Here is a 15,150-nt window from a genome sequence, read left to right on the forward strand (position 1 = left end):
GAGGGACACTATATGGATAAAGTTTGTGGACACTGTCATAATAATCTCCACTCTTCTGGGAAGATCTTTTATTAGATTTTAAAGTGTGGTTGTAGAGACATTCAGTCACAAGGATGTTAGTAATATAAGGTTCTGATGAAGGAGGTCTGGGGTGCAGTCAGCATTCCAGTTCATCTCAAAGAGGTTTAATAGGGTCAAGGTTAGAGCTTTTGAGATCTTCCAATCCAACCCATGTAAAAGATATGTTCATAGTGCAGGCTTTGTGCACAGGGGCTTCATGTTGGAACAGGCTTGGGTGTCTTAGTTGTAAAATGAAGGGAAAATTGTATTCTACCGCATCTAAAGACATCCTATGCAATTGTGTGCCTCCAACTTTGTGGTTACAGTTTGGGGTCGAACCACAAAAATGGCTGTGAAAATTAGGTGTCTCAATAATTTTGTCCATATGTTTATATTGTGCTATTTGTGATGAAGTGCTACAGCAGGTTTTTAGGTTCTCTGCTTCAGACTTATTTGTTGTAAAAAGTAAATATCACACACGTTACAAGTCTTCCTCATATGCCTCAAAGTTTGAAAGGTGAAAAAATAAATAGTTCATCCTCAAATAAGGGCAGTGCTAATTTCCGGGATTAAAAAAAATTAACCGTATGGACTCCATACCATCTTGCGAAAGACTAACATTCTCAGTAGCAGCAGTTTTTTCACTCAAGTGGTGTCCCATCATCCCTTAATCCCAAGTACACTTGCCGCATCTTCTCACTTCACATTTCCATAAATCCCTGCCCTCACCACCTTCACTTCACCACCACTTGTTTTGCCCCCGTTACTGCAAATCGACAAGTCTAATTAAAAATTAATGACCTCTAGCTGGAACTGGATTTAGTCCTCGGAAAAAAAAAAAAAGAGAGAGAGAGAGAGAGAGAGAGAGAGTGTGAAAAAAGACAAAAGGAGAGAATAAAAACAGTATGTACACTTACACACACACACACACACACACACACACACACACACACATATTGTATGTGAGTCTATATGTCATACAAAATGAGAGAATTGTGCCAATTTTAACTCCTCTAATACAAGATATACAAATTTGTATGGTCCTGTCAAGCAAACAAAAATATGAACGTGATAAATAGGAAATGTGACTTTGCATGATTAAACGCCATACAGTTATTTAGAAAATAATAGCTGTATATTGAGTTCTTTTTAAAGGAAAAAAAATCTGTACTGCTACACAAACTGCACATTAAGTACTCTAAAATATATCCAAGTTGCATTTCTACAGTATAGTCACATGAGAATATATACTAAAATGGTTGCTGGAATGTGAGAGGTGTACTCACTTTCATGAGATATTTTAAAATCATGAAACATACATTTGCCTGTGAATTATTCTGCATAATTACTGGATAATATAAAGCCTTTAGTTATTAAAAAAATATGGATCATTTGATCTTTAAATTATACACAGACATACAGAAATGCTATGAGTAATTTTTTTTTCATAAATTTGAATAAATACTTATGAGAGGGAGATTGTTTGTGTTTAAGGGGATTGTGCGTACTTACACTAATAAAGCTGTTGGTGCCATTTTTCATTATATTTTATCTTCTCCAATTCATCAAATTTATCTTGTATATTTAGCAAAGTCAGTGTATTCACCATGCAAAAATCCTCCATTTGGCTCAGTTAGATCATTTAAGAAATGTTAACAATAGCTGTCTCACTCTATAAGCGACTCTAACTGTATGTTACTATGGTTGCAGTTTTTTATGAAGCGGCACATTCATGTATAATTTTGTTATAACTGACTGGAACTACTCCATGTTCACCAATCAGAATTATGTATTGAAACAGACCATAATACAAGATCATTTATAGTTATACATTAGATGAGGAAGAGGTTTTTTTATGCAAATATATTACAATCATTGGATGTCAACTCATCTTGAGCAATCACTTTATCCTGCTCAGGCTGGCAGTAAATCTTTCTATCTTGCCAATACTTGCTGAGAGACAGGAAAACTTCGAGGGTGGACATCATGAATACATTACAAACTCCATACAGCAGTTAACCCGCTGAAAGCTTTGGGAGGTGGGAAGAAACCGGAGAACCCATAGAAAACCCACACTGGCACCAGAAGAATATGCGAAATGTAAGAACATGCTATAATGTGAGCTTATGATTGAACCAAGGACCAGAAGCAGTGATGTGGCAAAAACGATTACCTTGAGCATCTGTAAGCAAATGTGAGGCACATTCTGTACAAAAGCATATAAGTGAGTTCAGACGATAGTAGGCATAGCAGGGTCAAGCATGGTTTATTTACAGAATAACCGAATGTGCACAACAAACATCAAGCCGAGCGAAGGGTATTTATAAAAACAGAACAACCATAGTAATGAGTAAATTTACATTTAAAGTGGGGATATTGTGATTATCGTGTGCCAGTAGTGTTTCCTTCATTTTCCTTCAGCTGAAAAGTGACACAAATCCTCCTCAATTTAAGAAGCTGTCCAAAAATCAGCAGCATTATCTCCATCGCATGAGAGATGCACATTATTTGCATAATCAAATGCGAATTGGCTGCAAATCAACAAGTGAGTACAACTCAATTGAAGCTGGGGACAGCTTTGTGAAGAGTTAGCAACAAACACAAAATAAAAAAATGAAAAATGTCCTAAGAAAGTTACTGTCTCTGCCAAAAAGAGGCAAATTAATTCCTTTATGTGTTCCTCAAACAAAATGTCCTATTTCAGATTTGCTAAATGTTTATTTAAATCTTGATGGTCAGATTTGCAACCTATTGTTAATATACAGATTAGCAGAATTGTTGATTTTTGCTAAGGTTTGAAAGAATAACAGGCTCACTGATGACTACATGTATTGATCTGTAAAAAAAAAAAAAAAACCTGTATTTATCTGTTTGTTGAGCATGTTTTAAACTAGCTAATTTAACCAAGAATGCTGACATTTCTTTATAAACTGCCCAGGCTTGCATCTAAGTAGGCTATGGTTAACAAATATTAGCATAAACTCAGCACTTGGAAACACACTGCTGCTCTCAGAGGTGAAAATTTCCATATTTTTAGTCAGATTCACAATTTTTGAAGTTTAAATAGCTAATGAACATTTATACCACACTATTACTACATTGTTTAAACTTGATTGAGTAGAAACTGATATACGCCCACAGATTAGACATTAAATCTGTCTGTAACATGACAGGTTTATATCAACATGCTCTTTTCAATATGATTTGTTTCTATAGCAGCAAATCATTCACATAGACCTGTATTACAGACGCTACACAGTATCTTGGTGCACTAACAAACAATTTTGTTGACATTATTGATGACTTCAATTCCTTATCAGATTTTCTGTCCAAACACATTCTCTCTCAAATCTGAAATGTCCCAACCCTAACATTATAAAAATTACTTTGTCAAAGTCGCTGTTGTTAGCCTGAGCTCTGAGGTTAATATATATGAATAATAGTTAGTATAGAAGAATAAACCGTCAGCTGCATGTTGTTAAACAAATTAAGCCAAATGAATCACGCTTTGGCAATTGACATTTTTATGTGTACTGAAAAATCGTGAAAGTTTAAACACGGCTTTTCACTTCTCCAAATGTGAAACGAACATATGGTGTAACAGTATTAAATAACTCAAACTCTGTTGGCCGACAAAAAGGATTGCATTTGTACAGCTTGCTTGCTTGCTCCAGTTCCTTCGCTATTTGTTTCCATGCAGTATCTTTCTTGACAGGATCATGGTTGCAGCTAGAGGACATGTCGAACGAGCAAGACCTCTGCTGCCACACCTCAACAAGATTTTCCTCCTCACTTCTTTTAGCTCTTTTTTTATCCACACTATATAGGTTTTAGCGCAATGTTTCGTTGATGGATGTGTTGAATTTTTATTGGCTAGTCGGTAGACACAGCAAATACATTGTTAGATGGTCATTTAGAGCGACGTACAAAAGTGTTTTGAGTCTCCAGCAATGAATAAATCTACATTGGTATGCTAGATTACTTAATATAAATTAGACTATAACTCTTCATTTTTACAAAGCAAACTTGGAAAGTGCTAATTTACGTGTTTCTGGAAGAGGTGGGTCTTCAGCCGTCGCTTAAATATAACAAGACCGTCACAATGGAATCTTTAAAACCTCTCACTACACGGTGTACGAACACCGTTTATTAATGGCTTACCTTGCACATCTTTTATCTGGGACAGCCCAAAAGTCCTACAATGCAGACTTTTATGGATGCTGTAACAAAAGTTATAAAAGGACCTAATATGTGTGGTGTTAAAATGTTACTGTTGTCAAAGATCCTGTGTTAAAAAAGGAATAAACTACACCCTAATGTGCTGTTATTGGGAAATATTTTCAGGGTTGTATCGGTCTGGATTCACAATATATCACCATTAGGATTATTAATTAGCAAATACGAGGCCGTATTTAATTAGCAACATCCGTCTTGCTCCATTCCTTCCCCTCTTACTTTTCAATTTGATTCCTGTCCTGCTCATTCCGCTAAGTGATTCTCGTCTTCGTTTAGTCACGATGATGTCACACCCCTCATGACTCTGCGGTTTCAGTAATCAAACGCTGTCAATCACATTAAGGTCAACAGATGGATGCTTTTATAGGGCGACTCACGATGTGAATATTAAACTAACAGCTATACATAAATCTAAAGGTTAATCCGTACCCATCTTTTAGAATGTATCAACTTTGCTAGTAATTGGATTACTTATGTGATTTGTCAGAGGTAAGACTCAAAAATGATAAAAAAAAAACAAAAATAGACAGACGGCAGCTTTTAATCCTCACATTCTCTCACTCTTTAACTTTCTCTCTCTTTTTCCATGCTGTCTGTCAGCCTCTGTTCAGAGAAGTTTTTTATCCTTCTTTAGAGGTTTTTTTTTTGGCAGACAGCTTTCCAGTCGGAGACAGGCTTCTGTCATCATGTAATTATGAGGACGTGTGCTAACAAAGGAGGTCTCGCTTTATTCACTGCTCCCAAATCACAAATCTCAGCCAGGCGTGTTGAGTCACACGGACGTACAATGACAAGATCTGGCTGCAATAATATATACAACAAATAGTCAGCTAGAGCTAAGAAAACTTTTTTTATGATTATTGCCAAAAAAGTAATTTTTTTTTTCTATATACTGTGTATATACAAAAGCTTTCTTTCGGCTTCTCCCATTAAGGGTCGCCACAGCGGATCATCCGCATGTTTGATTTGGCACGTGTTTTTACACTGGATGCCCTTCCTAACACAACCCTCCCCATTTATCTGGGCTTGGGACCGGCACTAAGAGTGGCTGGGGTTGGTTCCCTGACCGGGGATCGAACCAGGGCCGCAGCGGTGAGAGCGCCGCATCCTAAACACTAGACCACCAGGGAACTAACATTATATATATATATATATATATTACAAATGAATACACCGACCAGGCATAACATCATGGCACCTGTTAGTGGGTGGGATTTTATTAGGCAGCAAAGTTGAAAGTCCTCAAAGTTAATGTGTTAAAAGCCGGGAAAAACTGGTGAGTGCAAGGATTTGAGCGATTTTGGCGAGGGCCAAATTGACGTCTGGGTCAGAGCATCTCCAAAACTGCAGCTCTTGTAGAAGTTCCTGGTTTGCAGTGGTCAGTATCTATTTAAAGTTCTCCAAGCAGGGAACAGTGGTGAACCGGCGACAGGATAATGTGCGGCTGAAGCTCATTGATGCATGTGGGGACCGAAGGCTGGTCCGTGTGGTCCAAACCAACAGACGAGCTCCTGTAGCTAAAAATTCTGAAGAAGTTCACGCTGTTATTACTCAGTGGGTCTCGACTATTTTGGCAGCAAAAGGGGGCCCAAGACAATATTATGCAGGTGGTCATAATGTTATGCATCATATTGCATTAAAGATGTAACAATTATGTTGTTTTTTCTGTATTTATATTTCAAAAACCTGCAATTTCATACAGTTGTGTAAACTTTTAATATCCACTGTATCAGCAATATGATGACTTGTATAACTGGCTATCCTGAGCATATATCTTTTCTTAGGTCTGTTTACTTTTTCTCCATAAAACAATTCTTCCGCAGGGACAGACACAGAAGTGAGGGGAAAATCTTTCTGTACCAGTGCTGCGATTAAGCCCATTTGCAGGCTCTCGAGGCTCGTTAAAATACATTTACAGTGGTATTCGAATGTGGAGTAAGGTCTGCACAGAATGCAAGATGGACTGAGTCTTATGAGGAGATAAAAAAAAAAATAAGTGCAGAACACACACAATGGGTGGTTATATTTTTGCCAACATAGATTTTTAAAATTTTTTTACTTTAGTCTGTTCTATAAAGAGCTAGTAGGGAAGTCCACAAATGTAACCCTAGCATGTGGAGGAGCTTCTGCAGCTCTCAGATGACACCTGTTACACTGAAACTACAGACAGAATGAATTACTGTCCCCGTCATTATGATGCATGTGAGCATATTGGCAGCATAAAACACCGTTTAACTGGCTTTATAAAGCGTTCATAGTGTCCCGCTTGAAGATTTATATCAGGGACGTCATTTAGATTCGAGGAATTTATTTGAAAGCACGTTCATGAGTGTGCGCTCTCATATTCTATATAAATCCGAGAAGTATATGGAATCCATTTAACCCCGCACAGGAGCAATTTCCAAAGGGTCACTTGAAATGTCGGTCTTACTCGAAGTCACAGCAGGAATCATTACATATCTTTGAAGTGTGAGCGCACCTTCATACATCAAAAGCAGCGTGGGTGTGTATCAGGAGCAGCCGAACCCTTCTGTTTAAAAGAGAGGAGCAAGAGCCAAGACGTCAATATCAAACCAACAAAAAGAGCGACAAAGGATATTTAGAGGAGATTCGGGACCTGAAGCCAAAGGCTTCCGAGGCTCATTGGTATGCAGCATGATGACAAGCTGAGATATTTATTAAGCTGGATGAACAGAGTCTCCTATGCGGTCATTGTGACCACTCAGGAAAAAAATACTCGGTGGTAGCCTCTAGGGTGGGTCTTTTTGTTCCTTTAATTAAAGGAACATCAGGAAGGTACAGTCCACAATAGTTTGTAACTCTAAAGGGCACATTAAAATTGGACCTTGGAGAAAAAGCTGTTGCTATACTTATTCAGGCTGTCAAGATAATTTAATACAAGCATTCCCACACATGCTATAATACATGGAGTATGCAGTATGTGCAGTGGGCATAGGGGTGCCTCCATTGCATCCATTGCATGTAGTGTAATTTTTTCTTGTTTACCCCCGTCCCAAAAAGTGGGTAAATACAATATCTTGAATACCCCTCAGCAAAAATGGAGCTGCACCCCTGGCCCCAGTAAAGCATAGGAGTAGAAAAGTAGACATCAAATAAGGATTCACCCTATAAGGGGTGGGTGGGTGAGACGGGTGTTTAGGAAATTAATCAACAGTGAGCCTTTATTTGTCACTTATATATTACAGTGAAATTATTTTCTTTACATATTCCAGTTTGTTCAGAAACAGGGGACAAAGCACCTTGGAGCAGAGTAGCGCTGTGTATATATTATAAGATGCCTCTCCGAGGCCCTCAAGCAAGGCCCTTTACCCAATATCTGCTCAGTTATATAAATGAGATAAATGCACAGTAAGATAAATGCTCTGGACAAAAGCTTGTGTCAAATGTTGTAAATGTTAAAGTATTGCAAAAAGGGAAGAAAGTGTACTATTTATTGATTATATGATCTTTGCTCTCGTATGCTATAGAGAGTCTAGCTATAGCAGCTATAAACAGCTTGTCATAATCCCAGCAAATTTACATACACACATATTCCTCCATCATTAAAGAGAAGATAAAAGAAGATTCCATCCTTAAATGTCAACCTGATGCTTCCAGCCATGCTTCCAACCCCAACCCCCAAAATGAACTCAATGACTCAAAAAATGAACGAGATTTAAAGTACTGAGTCACTAAAATGATCCGATTTTCCCATCACTACTTTGTATACGTCTGTGTCAAAATACACCATAATACAACCTATTGTTGTTTCAAGATATTCAGAATTTTAAGATATAAAAGCAGAACCTCTGCTAAAGGGAATTTGACATATCTTGAGGCAGGGAAAAGGGTCTTGTTCAAGGACTTAGCAGTGGAAACTTGGCTGTTGCTGGGATTTGAATTCACCAATTTTTTTTAATTGTAAATGCCATACCGTGATGTAATCTGACACTATAAAAATCATATCCTTATATTTGACACGCATGTCAAGTATAACTACTTACACTAATTTATATTGATTTCAAGGGGGTTCAGGTAGGATTAAGTTTTTAACAAATGTGACATTCAAATGATTTCTGATGCTTTTTAAAGCCCATTTACCGTTCAGGATCTGGAAAAAAGTGCAAAGTGTCTATTAAATGAAAAATAAAAAACATCCAAATACAAATAAGCAGTTTGAGACTTGTTTTTAGTACTTAAATTTTTTTTTTTTTTATTCAGATTCAATATATTTTTTTTGTTTTTCAGACAAAACAGAAAAAATGCACATTTATTAGGATTTATTGAAAAGCTGCAAAAATTAAAAACGAAGGACATGAAAGTTTCCACAATTGCATTAGTACGATTGGGTACTGATGTTAGTATATAGAGGTCCAGGGTGCATGTGACTGGGTCCAGTTCATTTCAAAGGTGTTCAGTGTGGATGAGAAAGAAAAAGAAAGAGAGATGCTTTCTATTGTTCACATGGTTCAGGTAAGATTACGTTTTTAACAGTTAGCCAAATTCGACATTTCGCAGACAAAAACCTTGATTTATTCCAACTCCATTCTCTCTGTAGAATAAGAGGCATAGGATACCCCCTCCCCCTTGCAGTCTCTTCTTGAGCACAGATTAAGACTAACTATGGTCTTTTTGTGGGTTACAATTTTGTCTAAAGGGCTCACACAAAGAAAATTGGAGACCAGTGAAAGATTAATTCGTTTTCTTTGATCTAAGTTCATCCCTCGCCTACGTGCTGCCGTTCCCTCCATTCACACCCTCTGTGTTTAAAATCTATTTCAGTACTTTTGCCTTTAGAGAGACTCACACAGCCCTTTTTTCTTTCATATTCAGCATGATCGAGTCACATTCTACTATGCACTCTTTTATTTCTTATTTTACTTCTTCATATCAGCCACTCAGGCTGGATACGAGTCCCCTTTTGTCACATGGTATGATGACATGCAGCCTACTGTCTGTGTATCTACTAGCACTATTAATATTAATATTAATAAATGAGTCATGGCTTAGGGAAAATATTATTGCAAAGGATGATAATTTGTGCTTTGTCTTTTCATTTTTTGTTTCATGTACACTGTATGGACTTATCTACTGTATTTACACATCTGACCATCACTTGACCAACATTGTTCTGAGAAGGATTTCAATAGGAGCATTACTTTGATTACTCTGATGTCAGATATAGAGGGACTGAAAGCATATTAGTGGTCCAGTTCATCCCAAAAGTGTTCAGTGGGGTTGAGGTCAGGGCTCTGTGCTGGACACTCCGGCTCGTCCACTCCAACCTCGCCAAATTATAACTTCCTGTAGCACAGGGGGCATTCCAGGGGTGTTCCACTGAAGGGGAATTATAATGGCCAAGCAAATATACACATTCTACACAACTGCGTTTCCAAATTAAAAAGTAGAATCACATATAGTTTGTGTGTGATAGCCAGGTATCAACAAACTTTTAGATATATAGTCATAACATTTTGGTATTTTAACCTCTAGTTACACTTAATATAAAAAAAAAAAAAAAAAAAAAAAAAGGGTAATTGATGTTTAAAAGTTTGATTCTGGCATTGAGGACATTTCAAATGATATCTGAGTATAAATTGCAGAAATTAATTTCATATTATTTTTAAAGACAGCACGTCCAGTATCTGTCAGTTGACGGCATCCATTGTGTGAGGATTCAAGTTTTAAAGACCTTGAATGGCTAAATGGGATTTGCTCATACATTGAATGCCACATTTTGATATACTGTGTAACACATATAACGGATGTGTTTCTCCATAACTGAGGCCGATACGATTCACATCTCGATGCATAGTCAACGATACATAAAAAATGATAGATACATAATGAAGATACCTAATAAAGCAGCTACTGATGCGATGCAGTGCAATCAGATTTAGATTTTATTTAACACAATGCGATTCAATAAAATACGATGCATTGGAAAAAATATGATTCTATACAATTTCAAATCGTACTTTTATTTCTTTGGTTCAGACAGACAGCAAATCATAAATTTATAAATATATATTATTCATACTTAAGTGCCGTCTGACTTCTAACACATGTCCCTTTCACAAACAGGCAAAAAAAACCACGTTATTTTCCTTTTGTGTCTTCAGGAAGATGCAGCTCTACCTCTGCCATGTTAATCTCTATTCTATGTGACTATCAGGACACGCCTCAGTCTCCTTGGTGTTGTGATGCGTCATAGTCACGTAGCAGCGAGAACGCGATCAAGAAACACTTTAGTGGAGGAGGACTCAATCTACACATGAATTATTGTTCACTTTCTAAATAATTTAAGTATAGCATATCTATTAATAATAATAATAATATCAATAAATTGCTTTTTAGCGATGAAAATATGTAAAGACGCACATTTTTGAAAAATCGATGCATCACATCGTTAACTTTTATGCCGATTCCCTGATGCGAAAACGTGAGACAGGCAAAGGTCGCGCGGTCGTCAAACAGCAAAACGACTAATAAATAATAACGTGAATGAGAAACCAAAACTAGATCAACACCAGGAAACGAGGAACATGAAACAAAAATAGGATAGTGATCGCTGTGAAAACGTGAAATACACATGGATACACACGAATATTTAAACACAAGCTAATGAACACGGAAGAGGGAACAGCTGTGAATGGGAAAACACAAGGACCAGTAATTAGACGGGAATTAAATAAATGAAATTACAAAGACGTGACAATGAAAACAAATACTCAGTGCATACGGACTTAAATCAAAACAAAAGCACATGACATCAGGGAATAGAATGCGGTACCCGCTGTCTCTCTTTCTGCAAGCTGGCATGCTGTGCTCTGCACAAGGAGGAATATCTCTGACAATATACATATAACTAGCAACAATATAGACTTCCATTGTTAAGCAGAAATATATTAATGAAGTATTTGTATTTTTTTAACCTAAGAAAAGGCTACTTTGATTGCATGTTGTGTTATTATTCTCTGAATCTCCCCTTTCTCTTTGCCCCATGGTTTCTTGTTTCAGCATGGCACAGTATTTTGCCCAATTCTTATTATGGTATATCTGTAACAGTTTCTCCTGCAGCATCCTTGAGGTTTGATCCTTAATACTTTGGTCATTATTATTTATTCTGTTATCAGACTGCACCAAACAAAATGTTGAACATTTCATTTATCTTGCTATTTGTACTACAGCTATAGATGCAGGGTTTTTAGTGTTAGTATATATGTGACGAGGTTATTGTTTTTTCCGGATGGATTTGTAGAAAATGTCACCCAAAAGCTTTTCATATAGAAGACGGATGGATGCAGGAGAATGGACTGATATGAAATCAAGACTACTGTAGAAAGAGCAGGGGAAATGCTAAACAATGCAGCTTTCCTGCACCAGTAACTGATAATCACCATCCCTGGGACCTGGAGAAAGATGCAGAGGGGTAAAGAAAGAAAAAAAGTCTTTACTTCAGAGTCCAGTGTCTCAGGTTGATTAGGTTTATTTCAAAATGTTTGCAACCTGACGCTTTATTCATTAGTAAGTTATCATTTCTGATCACGCTGCATGCTTGGTGTCATATATTAATATTTATTACATATGATGCTTCTTCTTTAAATTCTATTTTCATGATATTTTTTTGGTTTGTTTTTCGCTGCCATAATGCTGCTGAATGCTTAATTCAGGAACTTGTATAAAAGAAAAATACAAATGTACTGAAATGGCAAAGGAGATGTTTGTTTAGCATGTTTGGAAGGAGTCTCCACTCCTGAAACTTTTTCCCCACAGAGCAGTTTCTCTGAAACGTTCTCTTTGACTTTCTCTATAAGAATTTGCAGCTTTATCTTTGAAGGAGCGAAGAAAAAAACCATAATTTTAGATTATTTACTATCAAAATTCAATTAAATCAAATATTCAGGGCTGACTGTGATTTGATGCACTGCTCAGTCTCTGAGAGGGACAACATTTTTTTTTTTTACTTCAACAAAACCTGGTTCTCAAAGTTTTTGGAATTTATTTGAGCTCTTTTTTAGACTGAAAATGAGGCCAGCGGTGCTAAAAAGCCACTCACAGGCAACATTTAGGCAATGACTATTACCAATCACATGTCGCACATCTGTTGATGTCATTAAGGTTCATCCTTAATGACATCAACAGATTTGCGACATGTGATTGGTAATAGTCATTGCCAACAAAATACAGTGGAGTAAAACATACATACCGTAAATTCCGGACTATAAAGCGCACCCATATACAAGCTATAATAATATCAAATATTTTTATATTTTGAACATAAATAAGCCGCACCTGTCTATAAGCCTCAGGTGTCTACACTAATGTACTTTACACAGGCTTTAATGTCTGTTACACGGTGTAACTGGTGAAATATGTTGCGCTTCCTTTAGGAGCATAGCGGTATTTTGGGAATAGCTTGCCACTGCATTTTTCCAGTATTACTGGGTGTGTTCAAGACGAGGAATATGTCCTTATTATTTTCTGATGCTCATTTCTAAGTTTCTTTGACTAACCCATAACGCTGTTGCCAAGAAAAATAAAAAAGCACGAGTTTTGGAAACCTGTCTGTGCTTATATGATATCTGTTGCAACTGGAGTTAGCGAGCTCTCCCTTCACCCAGACTCAACGCGTTACAACGGCTTGTATCTAAACAGTAGCCTACCAAGAAAGTCATTGTTCACTGTCTTCCTCCTTCCTTTCACAACTATTTCTCTCGGGAGTTTATCTTTTGGCATCGTCGTGCGTTTTACTTCCCGATGCCGTGCAGCTCAGAACACAGGTGAGGTGCGTTTTTTTCGTTTCTGTTCGGAAATTTCATTGGTCTAATGTTATGGGGTTCAGTTTTTTGGCTTGAAGTTTGTGAAAACCGGGAAAAACCCAGGAAAAATTCATAAACAAGCCGCTTCGTTGTTTAAGCCGCGGGGTTCAAAACGTGGGAAAAAAGTAGCGGCTTATAGTCCGAAAAATACGGTATATTGGATCATAAATGAGTTGAATAGAACGTAAACTTGCTTATATCTTTCTTGCTTTTACATAAAAATAAGATTACATAAGTACGGTAACGAAGTACATTTACTTAAATACTTTTCACCACTGATTGTAACTAAGAGGTCTGTTAGATGAAGCGAGGTGTGCATACAAGAAATAATTATGAAATATAAGTACACTAACCTCAAAAGCGAGACTATTCAAGCTTACAAAGAGCTGTAAAATTGCGATTGTGTAAATGCCTATGCTTTTAAAGGTCACGTTATGCTGAGGTAAATGCTTTTAAAGGCTCATAATGAGAATAAACATACACTATATGGACAAATTTATATATAGACATTTGTAGACATCCATTTGCACTTATAAGAACCTCCACACTACTGGGAAGATTCTGGAGTGTTAATGTGAAAATCTGTCAGATACTGGTTTAGGAGGCCTGGGGTGCAATCAGCTTTCTAAAACATCCTATACATACTGTAGTGTAGGTAACAGTTTGGGAAAAGAAGGACATATGGATGGGAAAGTCAGGTGTTCCTGATAATTTTGTCCATTTATCGCAGAACTGCGAACATATTTCATGTAATTATATTGAATAATCATGTTAATTAATTGAATTCATGAATGCAAATGAATGGTTTGATTAAAAATCTAATTGAATAATATAACTAACAGTGTGTGAACATATAGCAGGGCAGAAATAATAAATTAACCCTGACAGAAATGTCGAATTTCATTTTCGTAGTCAACTAAATGAAATGCCCTTCTTTATTGTCTGAGCGTGTATATTCCAAAAAATTATGAAACAAAAGATAAAATTGGGAATAAAATCAATCAGGAGGAAGGTCACCTTCTCAGTGTGTCAGATTTATATTACTTTTCTAAGAGCTGATTGGGCCGATTTGGGTTTGTGAATACTTGCCATGTATTGCAAGTAAACAGCTAAGAAAAAACAATCCATTTTGTAGATACCTACAAATAAAGTCATATTTATACAGTATGTACCTGGGTAGCCAGTGACACATGCTACACAGCCCCTGCTTGACACTAACCAATCTGTTGTTGACTATTTTTTCTATAACCTCAATCCCCATATGTTTATTAGTTCCTAATAAAGTTAGCATGCTGAAAAAAGAGATTGAGACTTGAAATGCCGCATTCAAGCATAACCAATATCCTGCTTGACCGAGTTCAGCTCGAACACTTCAACACGACCTCCATGCTGAAGTTTTTATTTCAAAGACCAGCACTGACTGTTGTATATGTGAGCTGAATGCATTCCAATGAGTGTTTTAAATACTAAATCCTTTTAACCCAGTATTCTGGAATGGATATCCTTTTTCACTGTTTTGTCATTCGCTCTTTATATAAAGGTAAAAGGGCCTTGTTCAAGGGCCCAAGGGTGGCAGCTTGGCGATACCCCGACCTTCCCATCAGTAACCCAGAATCTTAACTACTGAGCTAACACCACCTAATAAAAAATAGCTGTGTGTTGTTCAAGGTCATTTATTGTACACATTAATACAAGTGTTCACATATTTGCTAAAATTAAACTATAAATACAATATTAATAAATAATAAAAGTGCTTAAGGAATACAAATTCACAGTTGCCACAAAAGTTGTTAATTGCACTAATTACTCAAGGACTAGAATTAGACAAAAGTGTGTCCAAACAAGATAAATAAAAAGTGAAAGAAATTATAACATACAAAAAAAGATTTTTGGAGAAAGTTTGTGGACACCTGGATATAAGATTTATACGTGCTTTTTGAGCATCTCATTCCACATTTAGCCTCAATTTGCTCTTATAATAACCTCCACTCTTCTGGGAAGATGTTCCACTAGATATTGGAGGGAGGTTGTG

General features: G+C 36.8%; 1 protein-coding gene across 2 annotated transcripts in view; it reads left to right on the forward strand.

Moving 5' to 3' along the window:
• The window catches only part of cabp7a (calcium binding protein 7a), a 36,704-nt gene that overhangs the window by 17,538 nt on the left and 4,016 nt on the right, over window positions 1-15,150 (forward strand). The window lies entirely within an intron of this gene.

The sequence above is a fragment of the Silurus aristotelis genome (genome assembly GCF_946808225.1).
Source record: "Silurus aristotelis genome assembly, chromosome: 23".
NCBI lineage: Eukaryota > Metazoa > Chordata > Actinopteri > Siluriformes > Siluridae > Silurus > Silurus aristotelis.